Source organism: Mus pahari, chromosome 13 (genome assembly GCF_900095145.1).
Source record: "Mus pahari chromosome 13, PAHARI_EIJ_v1.1, whole genome shotgun sequence".
Taxonomy (NCBI): Eukaryota; Metazoa; Chordata; class Mammalia; order Rodentia; family Muridae; genus Mus; species Mus pahari.
The window spans coordinates 44321150-44333267 of NC_034602.1; the positions used below are offsets into that span (position 1 = coordinate 44321150).

The window sequence follows — 12118 nt, forward strand, 5'->3', positions numbered from 1 at the left end:
GCGGCGGGCGTGCCGGCGTGGTGCGCGCGCACGCCGTCCGGAGGCGGGAACTCCCGGCACGCCCGCTGTGCGATTGGCTGAAATGGCTCTGTGTCCCACCCACCCCCGCGGGCTCCTCCCTTCCCACCCACCCCCNCCCCCCGCGTCTCCGGGAGAGCGGATCTGAGCCGCCGCTAAGGACGGAGACGCGCCTCAAGCTGTCACTTGCTGCCCGGAGTTCGTTCGGAAAGTTGAAAAAGCCTAGTCCTGGTTAGGAAATCTATCCAGCTGTGTATATACTTTTTGCTTTTAGGGTCTGAAGCTCAGGAAGGATAAGAAAAACAAAATCGCACAGCTGGCAAGTGGCAGAGCAGGACACAATTATTTTATAACTCCAGAACAAGAATTTGCAGTTGTTGCGCCAGATGCCCTGTAGCAATGAGAAAAAATGTTAACTTTAATTACCGTGACTCGTTTTGTCCATTTGCCCCCAGAACAGATAACATCTATTTATTCAAGCTATAGTTTTAGACAGGGTTCAGAAAATTGGAGGTAATCGCACTGGGCACCGTATTTTGCCTCCAATCCTCTGCCCCAGCCCTTCTCCGTTTGTGTGTATATGAGTGCATATTAGGCACTCTGAGACGTTAGCCCTATCTCTGTCCTCGTTTGGTTTGGTTTTTTGAGACAGGGTTTCTCTGTGTGGCTCTGGCTGTCCTGAAACAAGCTCTGTAGAAGAGGCTAGCCTGGAATTCAGAGGTTAGGCTGTCTCTGCCTCCCAGTGCTGGGACTAAAGGCATGCCCCAGCATGCCTAGTAGCTGTGCTATTTAGTAGAGTGAACTCTGAAAAACATTTTAGAGACACAGTCACCTGGACTGGAGGAAATCAACAAATAGCTCATCCATTAAGACTCCACTGTAATGGCAAGTTGCTGAGGCAAGGTGACACTTAAGAGGTTGTGTATCTTTCTCCCTTCAGCCTGTGTGCTTGCTCAGTTACATTCATTTCGAGAAGTGTGGGAGAAAGAGGTCTAAGGATCAGCCCAAATACAGGGTATCTATCACTTCATGTCAAGACTCTCCTTGGCTGCCCCTTGGCTCTAGTCCCTCAAAAATTCTTGGAAGGATAATCTCTAAGATTAAATACAACAGAAACACGGCAGATGACAGCTTCTATTTTTGTAACAAATCTGTCAATACAAATACAAATGAGTATCTTTTTGTTACTTTCACAATATCCAATACAACTGTCTAAATGTACATTGACAACCTGTTAGGCCAGGTACGGTAGTGAGTGCCTTTAATCCCAGCACTCCTGAGGGCAGAGCCAAGCAGATTTCTGTGAGTTCAAAGTCAGTTTGTTTTACATAGTGAGTTCCTGGACAACCAGAGCTACATAGTGACTCTCTCTCTCTCTCTCTCTCTCTCTCTCTCTCTCTCTCTCTCTCTCTCTCCTCTCTCTCCCTCCCTCCTTCCCTCCCCCCTCACACACTGCTGTAAAGAGAAGCTGTGTCTAAGCATACCCTATAACTAAAGTTCCTGGAAGAACGTGTGCCTAGGAGGTTGGAAAGTTTAGTGGTCTACATGTACCATTGAGGGATATGCCGTAAGAGTACCTGGAGTTCACAGGGACCTGAGGCCAACTGGGATATCTGCAAAGTGGAGACGTTACCTCCCATGCAGTTCTAATCACAGGGATGCAGTGGTCACTAAGACAGCTTCTTCAGGCCCTAGAGACAGTATAGTATTCCAGCTCACACAGATATGGCATAGAAGGAGGTTCAAAGCTTTAAGTTGGTCCCTCAGACAACATGACCCAGTAGACCCTATAATATAAGAGTGTTGAGTGAGGAAAAAAATGATATGTAGGTTTTATGATGAACTCCAGTGGGAGAATCCTGTGAGCATCTTACAGGCAACTACATTACTGAAGAATTCCACCCCTGACAGTTGTATTCCTCTTTATAGCTCCTGAGCAGGAGGGGGCTCCTGAGGTTCTTGTGTAGACTCTTGAGCCTTGTAAACCCCAATGATCATCCTCTTCCCTCTAAAATGTGCATTAATGGGTCATTCCTGTGAGGAGCTCATGCGAGTTACTTCTCAGATATAGGATAATGAGGATGTGATGGTTTGTATATGCTTGGCCCGGGGAGTGGGTTAGAAGGTGTGGCCTTGTTGGAATAGGTGTGTCACTGTGGATGTGGGCTTTAAGACCCTCATCCCAGCTGCCTGGAAGCCAGTATTCTGCTAGCAGCCTTCAGATGAAGATGTAGAACTCTCAGCTCCTCCTGTACCATGCCTGCCTAGATGCTTCCAGATTCCCGCCTCGATGATAATGGACTGAACCTCTGAATCTGTAAGCCAGCCCCAATTAAATGTTGTCCTTATAAGAGTTGCCTTGGGCCGGGCGTGGTGGTGCACGCCTTTAATCCCAGCACTTGGGAGGCAGAGGCAGGCGGATTTCTGAGTTCGAGGCCAGCCTGGTCTACAAAGTGAGTTCCAGGACAGCCAGGGCTATACAGAGAAACCTGTCTCAAAAAACCTAAAAAAAAAAAAAAAAAAAAAGTTGCCTTGGTCATGGTGTCTGTTCACAGCAATAAAACCCTAATTAAGACACCTGGTCATGTCCAACCCAGAGGAGATAACTACTACTCTATACTATTATTACTTAATTGCATTAGTCAGTGTCCTATATATGGGAATGAAAATACATATGTATGTATGTATGTATATATATATATATATATATATACACACACACACACACACACACACATGGGAATTTATTAAAGTAAATTATAGATCGTGCTCTGGCTAGTCACTGTCTTCCAACAGAAAGGTCAAGAATCTGGTACTTGTTCTGTCCATGAGGCTAGATGTCTCAGCTGGTCTATGTCGGGGGAGGGGGTCCCAAAAAATAGGTTCTAATATCAGGGAAGGAATACCCCGGCAGCAGGACAGAGGAACTTGCCACTGAACATGAAGACAAGCAGGAAAAGAGCAAAGACTTTGTTCTTCTTTTTATACGGGCTGCCACCAAGAGGGTGGAAGAACACCTTTAATTCCAGCACTCAGGAAACAGAAACAGGTGGGTGGATGTCAGTTCCAGACCCTCCTGGTCTACTTAGTGAGTTCCCGGAAGGCCAGAACTACATCATGAGACCTGTCTCAGAAAAAAAAGAAAGAAAAAGAAAATTCTCACAGGTACACCCAGCTGCTTGGGTTTGAATTGATTTCAGATACAGTCAAATTGACATCAACCCATCTTTAATTTATTCATTCAATGGATATTTTTAAGCCTATGTCAGGCATTAAGTTAAGTGCTAGAGAACCCTGGAAAACCAAAACACCAAAAAAAAAACCCAACAACAATAACAAAACAGGACAGCCATGTTTTCTGCCTTCATGAACTTTCTGGAAGGAGAGAAACAGCATTTAACAGTTAAGTGCGTGGAAGGCTGCTTTGGCGAGACATGACAAGTCCATCTACAGAGGACTGGGGCCGTGAGAACATATGCTAAGTGGTCTTGGTCTAAGGTTGAAAGAATAGGCTCTGAGGAAAGATAAAGACCCACAGGGGTCCTAGAAAGATGCCAAGTGCTGCTGCACCACTTGGGAGGCAGAGGCAGGTGTTATCTCTGAGTTGGAGGAAGGAAAGGGGGAAAGCATTTCTAGCAGAGATCCTAAAACTTCAGAGATTCATGTGTAGTCCCCAAAGAGAACAATAGATGCTGGATAAGGAGGTGTGATCCTCTGAATGCTAAGACAGGCCACTTCTGCGCTGCCTGGAGAGCCCCACTGAAGAGAAAAAGAGCTAAAACAGCAGCAAAGTCCCAAGTCTATCATCTTTCCTCCTTTAAGCTGCCTCTGGTGGGTCGGTCAATCACAGCAATGGAGAGGCAACCCCTATAGATTGCGTCTCTGAACCCCCATACAATTTGGTCATCAGCTATGCGATCTTACCTCAGACCCCAAGGGGCTTGAGAGATGACAGCTCCGTGGTTAAAAGCACTCGCTGCTCTTGCCTAGGAGCTGAGCTCAGTTCCTAGCACCCACATGGCAGCTCACAACCATCTGTGACTCCCAGGGATCTAACACCCTCTTCTAACCTCTGCAGTCACCAGGCTTGTTCACAGTGCATGTAAATAGATGCAGGCAAAGCACTCACACACATAAAGAAAATAAATCTAACAAGAACAACAAGCCTGAAGATGTCCTCTCCCTAGGTGCCATTCATAAGCTCAGTTGTTCCTCAGACTGCCTTGGCCTCTGTTCAACCAGGGACAAGTTCCAGTTTAACAGTTTGTTTGAATGACTTGCAGAATTCAAGGAAGCAATATGTTTATCGTACAAAATATACTATCTGCTCCTTATCCCATATGATCAGGACATATGACCCTGCCGTACACCATTGTCCTCATCTTCCAGGAAGCTCCATTGAGTCTCAGTATAGGGATTTTTTCCCCTGCAGTATCGGAGCTTGAAACCTAGAACTTTGCTCATGCTAAGTGAGTACTGCGCTGACATTAGCTATATCACCTATGCCTTGTTTGTTTGTTTTGGGGGTTTTCACAATGATTCACCCACTCTGCTGGGATTAAAGGCAGATGGCACCACACCCAGCTGTCTTCATTATCCCAGGAACTTTGGTTATAGGGTATGCTTAGACACAGCTTCTCTTTCCATCTCTACGTTTTTACGCTTTGCAGATATCTTCCTCTTGGAGAAATCCTAGGAAGAGCTCACCGTTTCAGCATCACAGTACTAGCCTGACATCATTGGTCCACATTTATCCCTTGAGTGGGATTAATAGGCAGTGTTCGGTCTTGCCTTTTGCTGCTTGCTCTTGTGAGTCAGGATGGCCACTGGTGGCTGCCATTGACTTTCTCCCGTCATGATTCCCAGGATTTGCTTGGCAAAGTACAGCGTCTGCCCTCTGCACACCTGCAATTCTACTTATTAGTGTTAGAGAGCTCAGTACATATATGTACCATTTTATCAATTATATACATAAACATTTTATAATCCTTAACAAAAGAAAGCTAATTAGTATATGAGTCCATAAATCAACTCAAATAGTTTTTAGTTTTTTATTTTTAACAAGTTGGGGTTTTTTAAACACTTATGTATCATATGTGATGGGCAAATGCATCATGGGACATATGTAGAAGTCAGAGGACAACTTTGGAGAGTCAGTTTTCTCCTTTCATTACTTATGTTCCTGGGTCTTCAGATTTGGTAGTCATCATTTTTAAAGTCTTTACCAACTTGTTACTATATTGGAGTCACAATTTGTCTCCCAAGGTGTCAGATTCTGCTACCCACCCAAGCCAACAAAAGAGTGAAATTAATAGTAAAAAAACAGAAAGATGAGATTTATTCAAAATGGCTACATCGGAAAGAAGGACAAAGAGATCCCATAGCCCACCCTCACCCACCACTCTGTCTTTGGGGCCCTGCGTTGAAATTAAAATTTAGATAGAAGGCCAGAGATACATACACAACTAAGTAATCCAGTCATGGTGCAGGCCCACCCATCACCAACTCATCATTACATTGCATTTTTCTGGAGACCTCACTTAAGCCTTTTTCATCTTCCAGCATGGGATTTCCTGGGATATTTCCATTTCTTTAGAAGGGGAGAGGCAAGGGTATCTTCAGAATATCTCCATTTCTTCCAAGCCTGTTATAAGCTTCTCAAATTTTGTAGTGCTAGGGATTGAACCCAGGACTCTGCACGCTAGGACAGTGCTCTATCACATCCCTATAACCCTGGCCCTCACATTGTTTTGAGGGTTGGTTGGTTGGTTGGTTGGTTTGTTGTTGCTGATATTTTGCTTTGTTTTGTTTTGTGTGTATGTGAGGTGAGGGATTCAGAACATTAAAGATCTACTGTCCTAGAGAGAAAATAATACTCTTTTGTTTTGTTTAATCAGTTGTTTGGGTGGTTTTGAGACAAGATCAGACTCGGGCTGGCACTGAACTTCTGATCCTCCTGCCTCAGTTTCTCATGTACTAGGATTTCAGACATGCACCACCACGTGCAGTATATTAGAGAATTTAATTTGCCAACATCTCTGTGAGTAAATCTTGTCACTTGCTCTAGTGCTACTAATCACCACCCTTTCATCTCAGCCTGAACAGCCCTCACATCTCTTGTAGAACAGGTTTGGTGGCGATGCACTCCCTTGGCTTTTATTTGTCTGAGAACACCCTATCTGCATTTCTCCGGAGTGGGGGTGGGGCGGGGTGGGTGTGGCTTCCTTGGGCTAGGTACCCTTGGCTGGCAGTTTCTTCCAGCACTCTGCTGAGAAACCCAAAGCCAATCTTATGGCTGTGTGTCACTAGACTGGCCACTTGTGTTACTTGCAAAATTCTGTCTTCCATTTCTGTCTCCTTGGTTTTTTTGATGTTTCATTTCTTGAGACAGGGTTTCTCTTTGTAGCCCTGGCTATGACAGAACTTGCACCATAGACCAGGCTGTGCTCAAACTCAGAGATCTGCCTGCTTCTACCTCCGTGACTGCCCGATTCATTTTCCCTTTTTAACTGGAAAATGTCAAGTAAACTGACTTCCATCCAGTTCACGGATGGGTTTTTTTCCTTGATTGGGTATGATGTTGGCATTACTTACTGCATTTTCCTCTCAGCTCCAGAATTCCTGTTCAGTTGTTTTAGATCCCAATCTCCGGGTCTCCTTGTTGGGCTTGCTTACGTCATGTGTTGTTTTCTTTATTTTGAACCTGCAGCTTTCCTCCTTTCTTGTCTTTCTGTTGCCACAGGGTTGAGCCCAGAAAACCATGCAAACACTTGCTCACACACAAACCCACAGTTCTCATCTTAAAAGGAGCAAGAGATGGTTTATTCTGGAGCCATCTTGAGTAATAATGACTCAAGAGCCCAGGTACAGGTTCCCCCAGATTCCATGGTCCACTGTGGACCACTGTGGAAGTGATTACATGAAGTTTGATAGCTTTACAGAACAAAACCAGTCATAAACCAAGGCAATTTAAAATACATTTGTGGGTACGTTAGAGAGGCAGCAAGACAGGGAACGCTCTCTATAGGCCCAAGATGCTATCTGACGACATTCTTAGTTAGCTTTTGGTTTGGTGGGAGCTAGTGGTTTGTTTTAATGGATTGACAAGCTTTTTGGTTTAGTTTGTTTTGTTTTGTTTTGTTTTTGAGCAGGATCTCTCTGCATAGCCACGACTATCCTGGAACTCACTGTGTAGACCAGAGATCCGTTTGCCACTGCCTCCCAAGTGCTGGGATTAAAGGTATGCATCTGTGAGGCAGTGAACCTTGAGAGGAAGTCTGGTAAGGTCGAGCTAAGGCTTGAAGCTCCAGGGACCCTGAACTTTGCCTGCTCTGGCACCAGGCCCCTGTCAGATAATCACATCCCCCTCTTGAGAGAATTGTGGTCATCAGCTACATAGCGGCAGCGCTCCCAAGCCCCTCTTCCTGCAGATGAGGCCAAGCCAATAGGAAGCACCTGCTGTCAGATCCAACCCATTCCAAAACTGTATATAATAACATCCTATCCAGAAGGCATAAAGGTGTGAGAATTACTTCGTTGTCTGAGAACATGTAACACTGCCTGGGAAGAAAACACTCTCCCGAACCTTGACCCACCAGAAGCTCCTCTGCACTTCCCTCACCAACCAGTTCAGCTCAGTGCAGCCAGTGCAGCATCTCAGAGCAGCAGCACCAGAATGGGGGCAGAGGCACTTCCCCCTCCCTGCTAGTGCCTTTCCCCCTTGGCTCGAACCCTCCCACCTTGCTGGGCCAGGGGATAGCCTCCAGTACACACACCAGCATGCACCACCACCCCTGACATTTTATTTTTATGTGTGTTGGTTGGTAGTTTGCCTGCATGGGTGTCTGTGCACCACATGCATGCCTGGTGCCTGTGGAGACCAGGAGAGGGTGGGTTCCCTGAGATTGGATTTACAGATGGTTGTGAGCTGCCATGTGGGCACCGGGAACTGATCTGTGTCCTCTGCAAGAGCAGTGTGTGCTTTCAACACCTGAGCCATCTCTCCAGATCATCCACGCCCCGTTCTTAATGTATGCAACGCAGAAAAAAATTCAGGACACTTATACACTTATTTCTAGAACATTTTTTCATCTTGTAAACCAAAACTCTATACCCATTAATTAGTGTGTTAATTTTAATAGACTCCTCCTTCACCTTAGCTCTTGGAAACCGTCATTCTATTTCTGACTCTAGAATTGACCCTAGCTCAATGTTACTATCTATTTGTCACAAGATGTTTAGACACAGATGTGAGCAAGGATTGACTGTCCTTAGGGCTAGAAGTAGGCCAAGGTAAGATAACTAGCTCTTAGACCTGCAACATTCCAACCCCTCCACCCAACTGCAGTTCTAACCAATCAGGCTCTGCAGACACAGCTTCCTTCAGAAGTTCTCTTCATATACACTTTACCCAGACCTGTACCCCCAAGCCACCATTTTATTTCACGGCTTACTGAACTCCCCTCGAACACAAATATTTTGCATTCCTTGTCACGTGATCCATAGGGGTCCATTTCCCTGAATCACTTTCTAGAAGAATCACAGTTCCTCCAATAGTGTCTTTCTTTAAAGTGTTCCTCAAAGTCATATATTGCCCCCCTGCCTCTTTTTTTTTTCAAGTCAGGGTTTCTCTGTGTAGCCCTGGCTGTCCTGGAACTCACTCTGTAGACGAGGCTGGCCTTGAACTCAGAAATCTGCCTGCCTCTGCCTCCCAAGTGCTGGGATTAAAGGCGTGTACCACCACGCCCGGCTCTATTGTCCCTTTTCCACTTGACTTGTAGTCAACTATTGTGATCTTGTTATGGAACTTGCAAGTAACCACTTGTGCCCTAAGACAGGTCTGGACACCTGTCCTCAATAAGCCAATTTAAAGAGCCAAATTAAGCTTTTTGGAACAGGACTGCAGAGGGGTAAGATGTGGCTGCTAGAGTTTCCCGGTACCATGGCAAATCCACAAGGATTCGCCACTGAAAGAGTCAGATTTTAATAAGGCTTATAAGATTAGGTTGTGGTTGTTGTGTCCAGAGATTGAGTTACCGTTGTTTCTGAACTGAGTTTGTGTTGAGTTTTCCTTCACACAGCGAGCGGCTTGTCTGGGTTCAAGAGAGAAAGTACAGCTCCGGTTTAGTGTTTTTATGGATTATCGACTGTACCCAAGACCAGAAATGGAAACAACCTAGATCATCTTCAACTGAAGAATGGATACAGAAACATGATACAGGTACACAATGGAGTACCTTTCAGCTATGAAAAACAAAGACGTCATGAATTTTACAGGGAAGTGGATGGATCTTAAGAATACCATCCTGAGTGAGGAGTCTAGCATGGCCGTCCTCTGACAGGCTCCATCCAGCAGCTGACTCAGAAAGATGCAGACACCCACAGCCAGGGGATCAAGCTTGGGGACTCTTCTGGAAGAATGGGAGAAAAGACTGCAGTTCCTAAGGGGATAGGAACCCCACAGGAAGACCAACAGAATCAACTAACCAGAACCCTTGAAGATCTCGGAGATTAAACCACTATTTTTACATAGAGAATTAAACAGCTGGGCATAGTGTTACATGTCTTTAATCACAACACTTTGAAGGCAGAGGCAGGCAGATCTCTTATGAGTTTGAGTCCAACCTGGTCTACATAACACCATTTACCTCTGGCTGGTCTTTAGAACGGCCAGAGGTAAATGGTGAGACCCTGTCTTGCAAAGGGAAGAAAGAGAATTAAATATACCTGCTAGGGAAGATACAGCAGTGCAGGAATGAAGGGGTAACGGTCAACTTAACTGATTGGATTTGAAGCCTGCTCCACAGTAGGAGATTAATGTTTTTCAGAGTCTATTGCTTTAGGAGGTCATAAGACCTAGAGGGGAAATCCACTGCTGTGAATTTACTAAGTGGATGTGGTATCAAACTGCCTCTTAAATATTTACATCTCTACCTGTGGATCTGTGCTCTCAACCTTAGGGAAACTTCTTTTTGCAGTGGGTAGTGGTTAATGTAGAGTCGTAACTGATGAAATTTCTGAGACTATGTGACTATGAGTGTTTGGTCTTAAGATGGACATTTATATCAACCTTCCCGAAGAATCAAGGAATATCTCAAAGAGGGTGCAGAAAGAATGTAACAGTCTGGACATAGAGTGGAGTGCTGTGGAATCAGTTTTCTAGACATGGAATTCTTTTGTACTTAGGAGTTATGGTTTCCTGCACAAGACCTATACAAGATCAAGACAATGAACACTGTAGCATGGATGAGCAAGAAGTTCACAAGGCCATGCTCCTAGCTGGGGAACTAGTGGCAGTTCACAAACACTGGGCATTAGGAAAGTAATTCTTCCTTGGGAGGGTGGCCACTGGTACATTGTCCCACTGGATGGCCCTACACTTATTTACATCCCCCCAAAATTCATGTGTTTGAACCACTTTCTCCAGCAAGACTGTCATATAAAGGCTCCAGAACCTTCTGCAACAGCATTGCCAGCAAGGGACAAGTGTTCAGACAGATGAGCCTGTTGGAGACGGTCCACATTCAAACCACAGCACACATCCAGGTAATTAATATGCAAAGTTGATTTATTCTCCAATGGAAACTATATCCATACCAGGTATCTTAGTTAGAGCTACTATTACTGTGATGAAACACCAACACCATGACCAGATTAACTTGGGGAGTGGGGAGGAAAGAGTTTATTTGGTTTGCACTTCCATATCACTATTTATCATCAAAGGAAGTTAGGACAAGAACTCACACAGGGCAGGAACCTGGTGGCAGGAACTGATACAGAGGCCATGAGGGCTGCTGTTTTCTGGCTTGCTTCCCAGAGCTTGTTTACCTACTTGTTTATAGAACATAGAACCACAATCCCAGGGATGACCCCATCCACATCAGTCAGTGGGCTCGATCCTCCCCATCATTCACTAATTAAGAAAGTGCTCTACAGGCTTACCTGCAGCCCAGTCTTCTGGAGGCATTTTCTCAATGGGTATTTCATACTCTCCACTGGCTCTAGCCTATGTCAAACTGACAGAACATTAGTCAGCACACCAGATCTGCGAGATGACTCGGTAGGTAGAGGTTGCTTGCTGCCAAGACCAGTGACCTGAGTTTGATCCTTAGGATCCACATGGTAGAACGAGAGAAGTGATTCCTGCAAGTTGTTGTTTGATCTCCATATGTGCTCCGTGGCATGTGTATGCACATATACACAAGTACACTCAATAAAAATGTCATAAGTATATTTAAAAATTGTCATCTGGGCATTGGTTACACCCGCCTTTGATCCCATTGTTCTAGAGGCAGAGGCAGGTGGATCTCTGAGTCTGAGTCTCTGACCTCTGACCTCTGATCTCTGAGCCTGGTCTACAGAGTGAGACAGGACAGCTGGGGCTATACAGAGAAACCCTGTCTCAACCCCCTATGGCTTTCAAATATATCTATAAAAAAATAACTATTTTAAAGTAAATTTCTTTATGATTTCTTCCCAGCAACTGTTTTATTTGTGTATATGTCTTATAAACTATATATAAATTACTAAGGCAGGGGCTGAGGTTGTAGCTCATTGGTAGAGTACTTGCATGTATGAAGGGGGTTCGATCACCAGCACCAGAAACAAATTCCAGGTGAAAATGGGTTGCAAGTGGAAACTATTTAAGAAGTGCTGACCTCAATTCAAGGAGCAGCTCTGTTGGGATTGCAGCATCAGCAGGTCTTAGGTGTGGAAGGAGCCACATTAGCAAGTTAGGGATCCTGTAGGTGAATCTATAAGGTTAGGACATGCAAATGTGTAAACAAATTCTGCTTTCTGCAATGTCCCTCAGATAAGGCTACAATGTAATGACTTAGCAAATACCAGCAAGTGTGTTGACTGGGATTCCAAACAAAGTTCCTCCAGTGGGGAGAAGGACCCCTTGGGTTGCAGCCTGGAAGGGTCTGGGTAGGAAATGCACCTGACCTGAGCACCTGACTTTTCTTCTCTTTTCTCTTCTTTTCTCTTCTCTTCTCTTTTCTTCTTTTCTCTTCATTTCCATCCCCTTTCCTCCTCTCCCTTTCCCCCTCCCACCCCCTCTTCCTTCCTTCCTTCCTTCCTTCCTTCCTTCCTTCCTTCC

The 12118-nt window shown here is 45.0% G+C and overlaps 1 long non-coding RNA gene across 1 annotated transcript in view; it reads right to left on the minus strand.

Annotated features, from left to right (window-relative positions):
- Window positions 1-10571: 10571 nt before the first annotated feature.
- Window positions 10572-12118, minus strand: part of LOC110331042 — a 14802-nt gene continuing 13255 nt past the window's right edge. Inside the window, exon 8 of the long non-coding RNA XR_002380985.1 lies at window positions 10572-11771. This is a non-coding gene — a long non-coding RNA (uncharacterized LOC110331042). The remainder of the gene's footprint in view (window positions 11772-12118) is intronic.